At 40.9% G+C, this 11,445-nt stretch overlaps 1 protein-coding gene across 1 annotated transcript in view; it reads right to left on the minus strand.

The window, feature by feature from the left end:
- Window positions 1–8,022: 8,022 nt before the first annotated feature.
- Window positions 8,023–11,445, minus strand: part of HORMAD2 (HORMA domain containing 2) — a 93,172-nt gene continuing 89,749 nt past the window's right edge. The window contains exons 12-13 of the transcript XR_006707511.1: window positions 11,294–11,438; window positions 8,023–8,336 (exon numbers count right to left, since the gene is read on the minus strand). The gene's annotated coding sequence lies outside the window, so the exon portion shown is untranslated. The remainder of the gene's footprint in view (window positions 8,337–11,293; window positions 11,439–11,445) is intronic.

Genomic DNA, 11,445 nt, shown 5'->3' on the forward strand with positions numbered 1-11,445 from the left:
TGTGGACCAGGGACACTAAAGGTGAGAGCAAGGTCACAGTGCACACATCACAGCACTCAGACTCAGGTTCTTAACTGTGTGATCTGGGGCAGTCAACACAACTTCTCTGAGCTGAGCTGAATGGTCCAACCCACCCCCACGACACAACTGTAAAACTTCTGTGAAATGGTACACATTAGAAGAGCTTTGTAAATCCCATGTAAAGGTGACTTCTATGTTGTCCTGAGTCATAGTTATTATAGTGTAGCCCTCCCCACCCATTTTCCCCCACATCTTCAACCCCTCCTTCGAAGAAGTCTCTGTGAATCTGAGAGAAGCAGTGACAGGCTGTTGGTTGGAAGAGCTGATTGGCTACCTGATCCGATGCCTTCCCAGGACTAGAAGACTCTGACAGAAAGGAGTAGAACTAGTTTTCAAAACACTCGCAAGAGCTTAAAGGAAGAGCATACAGATTTGACCTTAGTTTTAGGTCAAAGAAAAAAATCATTTTATCCATTTGTCTGCCGGGTATTGCATCTTAAATTTCAAACAGCTCCTACCTGCAATAGCTCCCAGGGGACATAGGACCAGTGACTGTGAGTAAAAGGTAATCTAAAGGGAAAAAAGGTGGTGAGGTGGATTTAGGGGCTCAAGCTAGTGAGTTCTGGTTTCCAAAAAAGCCAAGTTTGACTTAGCAGTTGAGATACACCTGATTTTCTGGTAGCACAACTCAAGTTAGAACATTGGACAGGAAGCTTGACAGAGCAACTCAGCTGCATGCAAACTCCAGAAGGTACTTATTGTGGAAATTTATGCGCATACAAAAGTAATTCCCAGAGACGGAACTTCAACCTCATTGTAAAGGTTGGTCCCTGGTCCCCCTCTCCCCTTCCTCCCCTGTAAATGGGTGACACAGCTCAAGGGAAGAGTGAGGATTGATGTGACTGTGTTTCTAATGCCATGACTGGTTTTTTTCAGAGATGGGAGTCATTCTTTGACTTTCCCTTTTGAATACGTTTTTCTGCTGCTGCCTCTTTAATTAGAACTAGAAATTCAATTAAGGAGGGAAAAAGAGAAACAGTACTTTCAAGCCAATTTCTCTGTGTTCCTGAGAGGTTTTGAGGTTAGGTTGCACATATTCATGCTGGTTACCTCTCTGGCTATTAACAGGATGGCATGTGACCTGGCCGAAAGCTGTCGCTGGTCATGGCAACGACCACTACGGTCTTGGCTTCAGAGCCTGCTCTTTAACGTCTTGGCATATAATAACAGTTTTGTTTACCAGGTAAATGGGTTTTTTTGAACATTTACTATTACTATTATTATTATTATTACTGGAACACCTATCAAAGAAAGAGAAAGCAGCCATGCCAGGGTATGATTAGAGGCCACTGTGCTGTATCAAGGACTTCAGGTTTCCTGTTGACTAGCCTACATTTTTCTTTGCACCAACACTCACCACCCCCTGCCCCGCCCCTAAGAAAACTGAACAATGCAAAGTAGAGACAACATAAATGTTTTGATGGGAAAAGTCACGCTATGTTTCTAGGCTACAGTACTTTTTTCAAGTCTCTTAAAAGAAATCACGCTGAGTCCATTTTCAGGGAAGCTCTTGGACCCTGGAGAAATAAGACATCTACTAAATCAGTAGCCCCCACCCCACCAATCATGGTAAACGCTTCCAGACTTGGCTGAGCCAGTATTTACAAAGCAGACTATGAAAATTATCTGAATGTTCAATCGAATTGATATCTTTCTGTGGGAGAATGTTCACAAGGTATAGCTAACTGAAAAGAGAGAGAGAGAGAGAGAGAGAGAGAGATACCACTAAATTAAATGCTTTTGTACACACACACACACACACACACACACACACACACACACAGGAAATACACAATTATGCTATAATGAGTGGTGGGACTATGAGGTAATTTTCTCTTCTTCTTCATACTTTTCTTATTTTTCAAACTTTCTACCATAAGCAGGTATTATACTCATAGTAAAGCATGGTGTTTTATTAAAAGCACAGCCTTTGGAGCCAGACTGCATGGTTCAAATTCTGGTTCTCCCACTTCTTTCAGTGACATTAAGCAAATGACTTAATTTCTCTGTGCCTCATATTCCTCACATAGTGCTGTTATGAGAATTAAAGAGTTAATATGTAGAAAGTTCTTAGAAGATGTCTCGCACATAGTAAGCACTAGCTAAGTATTTGCTAAATGAAGAAGAAAGGACTTTTTAATTTAGTCAAATCATGGTTCATTTTCTCTGGAATGTCATTGGCCATATTTCTATGGGGTTCATATTTTGTAAGTGTTGCTGAATTGAGGACACTTATATCCCTATGCTTCTGTTTGTCCTCACCGAATATAGTTAGTGTGGATGCATGACATTTGATGGGTAGCTCAAATTCTTAAAGTTATTTGCCAGGTCATAACAAAGAGCAGGGATTTCCCAGGGGTATACTATAACCATCCCCCACTCCCTCATTTGGTCATAGCTGAATTACGGCAAGCCTAATTCTCTCCTAAACCACAAGCTATACTATCACAATTTGATTCATGACATTCAGAGAACCGGAAGGATCCTTGACCTTTGGTAAATTCTGCCCCCTTGCCCAGGTTGAAATGCCCTGGGTAAACCTGGTTCAGTGATACGTGCCTCACTTCCTCACGTAGGCCTGGGAGGAGCAGAGGGAAATGAGAACCGGCTTTGTGGTAGATAGTCAAATAGTTGTGAAATTGTTAATGACTGATAGAAAATGAAGGGTATAATGATGAGGCAGAATGAGTTCAGAAGGATCTTTTCCCAGCAACAGGAGAGTATCTACACAAAAGCAAATCCATAAACTTATACATGTCTTACAGACCAAAGAACTGAATGATAGAGATCATTTTTGTTTTGTGATAAAAAAAACATGTGTTGGTGAGGTGTAACCCAGGAACAGACAGAAAGAAAGAAACTGGAAAGAAAGAAGCACAAAATGGACAGTGCCTCCTGCCTGGGGCAGAAGGACAAGATGGTACTGAAAATCCTATAAAACCACACTGATGCTGTTTCCTTTCAGCCAAGGGAAAAACAGTCTAGAAAAAGGAAACTCCAAATCTCTTGTTTACCCAGCTGTCTGTACAAAGTGAATTATTCATGATTAAATGTGAATAATAAACCTATGCAAATATTTGTTGTATTCTCAATTTTGAGGAGGTTGGGGAGTAGCGGGAAATGAAGTCACTTCAGAGTAATTTAGTTAACTATTTTCTTTAGAAACATATCAAGAATATAGATTTTGATTGTTATTTATATATTTCCCTCCCAACACCAGAAAAAAAGGTGTTTTTTTTTTCTTTAGGAGGCTATGTCCTATTGGAAATGACAATCTAAAGCTTTTCTCTTAGTATCATGACATTTATATAATTTCCTTAGAAACTAATTGTGAAAGTTTTTTTTTTTTAATTTTCTGACTTTGGAGGGTTAAAAAGGCTTACAGCAGAAGTTCTTCTATAATGGGAAACCTTAACTGACAAGTTTCCAAGTATCTGCTGCTTACTGTAAATTCTTACCTATAAATTTCAGTTATAGGTTTTTGATAAAGGGAATATTACAATAATACTGATACCTGGCAGTTTTAAGCTGTTTATCATTTTGGTTACAGAATTGGTTTAACAGTTTCCATCAGAACTGTTAGCCCTTTAGCTAGAACTAGGTTAGATTTTATGTAGCTTGTCCATTCTAAGAAACACTTAAAACCCAAGCAATAGCAAGGTAGTGAAAGGTGTCTTATCATCTTGCAACCTCTAACTTTTCAAAGTTAGTTTATACAGTGTGTCATCACCATACCTTCTTAAAGAGTTCATAGCATGCAAATGGCTGTTCTATGCATTCTGTAATCATAAATGAGTTTCATTAATTAAAAACAAAAAAAACTTGCCCCATCCTTAAGCTGAGTTCATTCTGACAAAAGCCCATGTTTCAGTTAACCATAGACTAGGTTCAGATGAATCTCGCTTTTGCTCCACAATAATCTCCATGTCGGGAGGAGGGGCCAGAGAACTGTTCTGGTCTCCCTTGGCTCCTGGGATTTAGGCTCTGTCTAGAACTATTGATGAACGGGCTTGCCCTCCAAGGGAGCTCTCCATCCCTCCTCCCAACTAACCCAGAGTCCAAGCAGAGGGATTCCAGGCACCACACCAGATTTAGAGTAGACTGTCCCCACCCACTGCTTCTGCCTCATGGTTGTTAAAAACCCTAGGTGGGTCACCATCCATGTTTTGCAGCTAATGAAACAGAAGAAATGGGAAGATACATTTCTTGTCCAGAAATAAAGGGAGAACCAAGATAAAGACTAAAATTCAGAATTTGACTAACAAATCTCTAGTAAATTCCCCACATTATCCTACCCTGCACCACCACCCCCACCCCAATCGACCTAGAAACCAATGAATTGGTGGTTTACCAGTAACAAGCACAATTCCTAGCACTATGATTAATCTGCCACTATCTTTTTCTTCTGCAGTTGTTATTTCTGGAGATTTGGACAGTGCAAGATGGACCATACAGAGGAATAAAAGACCAGAAAGTCATCTGAGCTACTCCCCAAACTTTAGGCATACTGCACTGAAACCAATCTAGACTTCCAGAAAAGATAATTCTACCACCTTCTCTCAGATTCAAATCACACTGACTGCATCCTAAGCCCATTCTCTTTTATTCTGTGTTGACTGGAGATAATTATTTTCTTCTTCTTATTATTATTTTTTATATTTATTTTTGAGAGAGAGACACAGAAAGCAAGTGGGGGAGGGGCAGAGAAAGAGGGGAAGACACAGAATCCAAAGCAGGCTCCAGACTCTGACCTGTCAGCGCAGAGCCCAACGGGGGCTCGAACTCATGAACCGTGAGATCATGCCCTGAGCCAAAGTCCGACGTTCAACTAACTGAGCCAACCAGCACCCTGATAAGTATTTTCTTATTAAAATAAACACATTAACGTTGCATTGTAAGGTTAATTGGCAATGTTAATAAGTGGCAAACATAGGTCTCAAATAAGAGATCGAAGTGGTAATAAACATTTGGAAATGTTTGGAAAAATATGATCTATATTTAATAAAACCCAATCAGTGAGTGGAAATTGGCTTCATTATTAAGATTTCCACTATCCTGTTTCTCCTAGGGTCTATAGTTATCTTAGCAAACTTGCCTCTCACTTTATAGGAACCTGTCTGCATTACGATTTAGTTCAGTGGCTTCTTTCTCACACTATTACAGCTGGGGAGCCATTTCATTATGCTGGCAAGTTTCTGAACCTGCAGTATAATTAATTCCTTTAATAGGCTCCTCCTTAGGGAAGGCCCATTAGTAGACATCACTAGGAATTAACATCTTAGTCCAGAAGAAAAGCTCTTTGGAGGCAACAGTGAAACAGATAAATCTTTGTTGAGAGATGTGGCCAGGGGACTTCACCACAATTCCTTGTGGTTTCAGAATGACATGCATATTCTGGGACCCACAGATAGGCAGAGATAGTTGTCATTCTCAGTAATGCCCTGACCACACCAGTTCTTTAACATAAAGAGGTAGTTCTAAAGGTTATAATTTCTTAGAAGAAAGCAGCATGGCTGGTGTGCACACTGAAGGCAGGGGAATGAAACTCTGCTCACTGACAGACTATGCCTATCAAGAAAGGCTACTAGCTATTTAAAGCATACTTGAAGGCTGCTAGACAAATCCGTTTTATTTTATTATTTTTTATGTTATTATTTTTTAATGTTTATTAATTATACATAATAATAATAACTTATTTTTGAGAGAGAAAGAATGCAAGCAGGGGAGGAGCAGAGAGAGAGGGAGACACAGAAACTGAAGCAGGCTGTAGGCTCTGAGGTGTCAGCACAGAGCCTGATGCGAGATTCCAACTCACGAACCCCAAGATCATGACCTGAGCTGAAGTCTGACACTTAATGGGCTGAGCCACCCAGGTGCCCTGACAAATCCATTTTATATTAACCTACTAAGGATTTTTTTTTCCCCTCTGATCTTGTTAAATAGTAATGAAGTCCTTCTGTTGGAGTTTGAGTATTTTCTTGATTATTTTCACATATGGTCTCTGGAAGCAAGATGACTTTGGGTTCAAAATCCTGCTTCTGCTAGCTGTGCGACCTGGGGCAAGTGGTTTAACTTCTCTGTATCTTAGATATCTCCTCTGAAATGGAGATAACAGCAGCACCTACCACATTTGATTTGGGGAGGATTAAATGGATGGGCACATGTAGGTGCTTAAGTAGAGTGCCTGGCCCAGTGTTAGCGCCACTGATGTTGACTAATATGGTGATTAGCTCTGCTGAGTGGAGGTCTCGCCACACCGCCTGCCATGTAGGCCTGAAACACAGAAGCTGAAAAACTCTGACAAAGCAGAGGAGTGGGTGTGTGGGCCCTGGGAGGGGCACTGGCTACAAAGGGACATGAGAGAATGTCTAGAAGGGACAAAAAATGCTCTAGATCTTGATTGTGGTGGTGGTTACCCTGGGGTAAGGTTAAAAAAAAAACAAAAACCCACTCAAATACTTCTTTTCCTGACAAACCCTCCTTAATGTACTAGTCCAGGCCCTAATCACTTTGCTTCTGGGTTAATGCAAAAGTCTCCTGGTTGATTTTCTGTCTCTGAGCTCTTCTCTAATTCCTCCTTAATGTGCCCATGCTCACCCCCTCTGGGACCCCTTCAGTAAACAGGCCTAGAACAGTGTATGTTGCCATTTGTTTAATAAAGAGGGAAAGAAATGAATGTGCATATGCTAGTATGTTTACTTATTTGTGCCTAAAATAGGTCTGGAAGGATATATGAGAAAGTGGTTACATTAGTTACCCTAAGAGGAAGGGAACTGGGTGGCTGGGGACAGGGTGGAAAAGATGTTTTTCATTATATAGTCTTTTGTTCCTTTTGAATTTTACATCATGTGGATGTATTACCTAATCAGAAATAAATAAATAAAATGTAGGAAATAATAAGAACCCTGCCAAGTTCATCTATTCATTCAACAAATATTTACTGGGCACCTACCACTTACCAGGCATATAGCAGAGTTAACGTGTCCATAGCCATGATTGTGTTTCATCAGCAGGATCCTTCATAAACAGTGCGTCACAAGCCCTGTCTGCTTGGTTAGTTTTAAAGCTTGCTTATAGGAGATAGAATGTGCACTGGTTAATTACAGTGGTCATGGCTGGCATATGATTTGGGAAAAAACAAGGTCAGGGTCAATTATGCTACAAAGGATCTCCTTCCATATACTGAAAAGACACAAAAAGGTATAGAGTAGCAAGGATATCAGATAATACCTCATAACTAACATGTACTGAGCATTAAGTTTCTGTGTGCCAAACATTCTTCTGAGTACTTTACCTGTATTAACTCACTTAGGTCTCATAATAACTTTGTAAGGAAGACACTATTATTGCCCCCATTTCACAGATGAGTAAATTGAAGTACAGAGAGAACAAATGACCTGACCAGAGTCACACAACTAGTAAGTAGGATGACCAGGGTTTGAACCCAGGTGATGCCTCACTCCAGAACCCCCTAATTTTAACCTCTTTACTGCTTTTTGGGAAATGGATTTATAAAATCTCCCTTTGCTCCAAAATATCTGTTGAAATTCTATCATTAATAAAAGTGTCATAGAATTTTACAGCTAGCAGAGGCCTCAGTATGCATTGGATTCAATTTTTATCCAAAGGAACAACATCCTGGACAACTTAGCTTGAACACCTCTCATGATGAGGAACTCATTACGTCCAGAAGCAGTCACCAGCTGACAGCTCTAATTGTTAATAAAAACTGTAAAATGTTGATTGCCTTTTGTACCAGGCATTTTGCTAGAGCATGGGGTAGAAATTCTTCAATATACTGGGCCCAAATCTGCCTCCCTGCAACTGCTTCCCACTGGGTCTATGGTCGGCTCTTTGGAACAACACAGATTGTGTCTGTGGTTCCCTGCATGTCATGACATCTCCATATATATTTGAAGACAGCTACAAAGTTCTCCTTAGATTTTATTCTTCCCTGTTTATTCAATCTGTTCTCAGATCACATTCCCTAGGTGAGATTCATTTTTCTTATTAACAAGCCTCTGTTTGAAAATGCAAATGTGGGACAGTAGCATATTAAACCTAATCTGATGCCTCCCTGCCACTGAACTGTCTTGAGAGAAAAGGAGTATCCATCTGGGGAAAGGAGCAGGGAGGGTGTTGAGAAGAGAGGTGACTGGGAGCATGGTTCGACTGCTAGCACAGGTTTGGAGCGGGTGTTGATACAGGATCTCCAGGTGGGCAAAAAGCATCACAGTGATCGTGGGCTCCCAAGACTAAGGAAGGAGACATGCCAAGAGTTAAAAAACAGCAAAACTGATGAACACCTGTTGAGCACTGGCTTTATGCATGCTTAGGGCAGTTAGCTTTCATCACCTTGCTTTAATCCTCACAACAGGGTCACCAGGTAGGTGCCATTATTATCCACATGTTACAGATTGAGTAATATGAGGGCTGGAAGGGGAAATAACTTGTTTAGAAAAAGGCAGTCCAGTTTTGAAGTCAGCAGCCTAAACTTTTCCTTAACTACTTTGATGAAAGGATGATGAAAACCTAACTTTGCCAGCTTACCCCAAAGCTGATTAGTAATTATCCAAATGGAACTCAGATGCCTGAGACTTCCACAGTCTTAAGGAGTTCCGCAATATCCAAATAATGACCCCCAAAAGTCCACTCTTACACCAGGTTTCTGTCCTAAGTATTTGAGTCCTTGAGGAGTGTTCCATGCTCCATCAGTCTGACTTGGATGTTTTTGACTATCTCAGTGAGCCTGCCTCTCCACTTCTGTCATGATGAAACCCCTGTACTGCTGAACCTCATGACACAATTAAGACCAGACTGAAATGTTTAATGAGGCTTTCCCCGAGGATGCCCTATGGAGCAAGTCTCACGTGCAGTTTCCAGCCAGTTTGCAGGGATCAACCTAAAATCACTATAGGTTTACCCACCACCTCCCACACAGTCAGCCAATAGACTTTGTGAGCCCACCACCTCCTACAAAAGTCAGACTCAACAACTCTGACACTTCCAGAAGGTAAAACCTTATTTGCAAAATTGTAGTGCACCCAAGGGGAAGTTACACGAACAGATTAGTATCTCAAGCCTCTCTGTTTCTGGATAGGATCTTGGCTTCACCATTGCATAACCAAAGAGTCCGTTAATTAAGGCCCTAAAGGGTGCCCTCATCCTCTGCAGAAACTGAAAACTGCATAGCAAGTCTCAGCCAGGGCCTCATTACACAACATACAATCACAGTTAAAATATTTCCTTTAAAAAAATACAAACCAATTCTTTCTAAAGAGGATACATTTGGGATAAACAAAGGCATTTTCTCATTTGTATAGAATCTAGATTCACTCAGTGTGGAGAACCTTGCCTTAACTCTTACAAGCAGTTTGTTAAACCTCATTTTATCATCTGGATATTCCTTCTGAATGATGATGATCATAACTGAGAATTATTTGTACTTTAAGAATCTGTGGAAATCTCCAAAGATCCAATACTATTGGATTTGCAACCACAAATTAACAAATGCTAAGATACATTGAAATTGGCTCTAATAGTGTCATTTTAAAACCATACACAACTTTGAACTTGTGTGAATGCAACTTTGACACTGATGAACATTTCCAGCCTCTTCCTGGCAGAAGTGAGCTGGAGAATGAAAGAACCAGACACCAGAGGGACCTGCAAGAGGGGAAATGAAGGTGTGGTTTCGGTGCTTGGCTTCAAAGGCTAGCGGCAATCATGGGTCTAACCCCATCACTTTCCAGCTAAACCAATTTTCTGTAAAGACAGAAAAACCCCAAACGGCCGATGTCAAATTTCCCCTGCATCATTTTTAATTTAACAATGTCCCAGTTTCCAAGCTGTCGTCATCTAGTCTTTGTAAGTGCACTGATGAACCAAGCACAGGCAGGGGGCGGGAATGGCTAGAGTGCACACCTCAGACTCTCCAGCTTGGGGTCTAAGTTTTCATTCTTTTCACTGAAGTTCTAGCTCCTTGATGAACTCGTTCACCCATTCCATTACTATTAAGGCCAGAAATGAATAGACTAGAGAAAAGAAGATTTTTTTTCCCCTACCAATAAATCATTCAGTAAATAGAATTGAAACCCTCCAATTTTGACAGCTGGTTGCACATATGAGCTCTGGTGTGTATAATCAGCTAGTTCACATTTTCATGGTTCTAGGATCCTTTTTTTTTTTTTTTTAAGATTTTATTTTTAAGTAACCTCTATACCCAGCATGAGGCTCGTACTCACAACCCTGAGATCAAGAGTTGCATGCTCTTCCGACTGAGCCAGCCAGTCATACCTCAGATCCTCTTATAATAGATCTCCTTCCCTGTGTGCCTGTGCTCAGCCAAGGGCATAGGCCCGGAAGCTTCTCTCTGCTGCCAAACACACATGCGCACATGCACATATACACACACACATTGGGCATACACATTCCACCTAGTGGCCTCAATAAAAGACCGTTCCTTTGGGGAAGGAGGGTTGTTAACAGAGACAATAAAATCACTATAGAAATTTTCTAGACAAATTCAGATTCTAGACTTTGATCTTAGGCCAAATAATGAAAATCGTAAATATAGATCGAGAGCCAAATTCCCCTTTTAGACAAAATGGTTTCTCCTGAAATCCAGATTGACTAATTACTCCATATAACTAATTTGTTTTGAGTCAAGGACTCCTAGGGTCTTTGTAAAGCTCCCTTGCGTTCACTTATAATGGAGGTATGCTCACTACCTCAGAAGGCAGCCCATTTCAAAATTTTGGCAACCTGTAGAGTTAAAAAGTTCCTCCTTAAACTGAGCAAGATTGACCTCCCATAGTTTTCACCAATTTGGTCTTATATCTACCCTCTGGAGGGACACAAAATAAACTTAATCCCTCTACTAGACAGCTAATCTCTTTATATGATTCTCTTAAAAGAAATTGTGGTGACTCAGGCTACAATCCTATGAAGGATATAATAAACCCAATACCTTTCCCTCCTCCCTGCAGTGGCAGAGTAAGCCTAGTGAGTATACTTATCATGCTGGGAGAGGGGAAAATGCTCCTCCCTGGCAGGCCTTGGATGAGAGTCTGGCAAAGGGTAGTGTTGGACAGACAGGCTTTCTCAGATTTTCCTCTCTGTTATGATAACCCGCAGCCTTCTGCTGGCTAAAGTACATGTCTGGCCCCAGAGATTCTCCTCTTAGTCTGGGTCAGAGGTCCAGGGTTCTTACGTGTGCAATAGAATCCTGGGAGTTCTCTGCAGGGCCCCACCCTCCAAGATTTTGATTTAGTAGAAATGAAACAGGCCCGGTAATTCCGTATTTTAACAAGCGCTCCAGGTGCAGATGTCCTTACTACATTTGAAGAAACATCAAACTAAGTG

The sequence above is a fragment of the Leopardus geoffroyi genome, chromosome D3 (assembly GCF_018350155.1).
Source record: "Leopardus geoffroyi isolate Oge1 chromosome D3, O.geoffroyi_Oge1_pat1.0, whole genome shotgun sequence".
Classification (NCBI taxonomy): Eukaryota; Metazoa; Chordata; class Mammalia; order Carnivora; family Felidae; genus Leopardus; species Leopardus geoffroyi.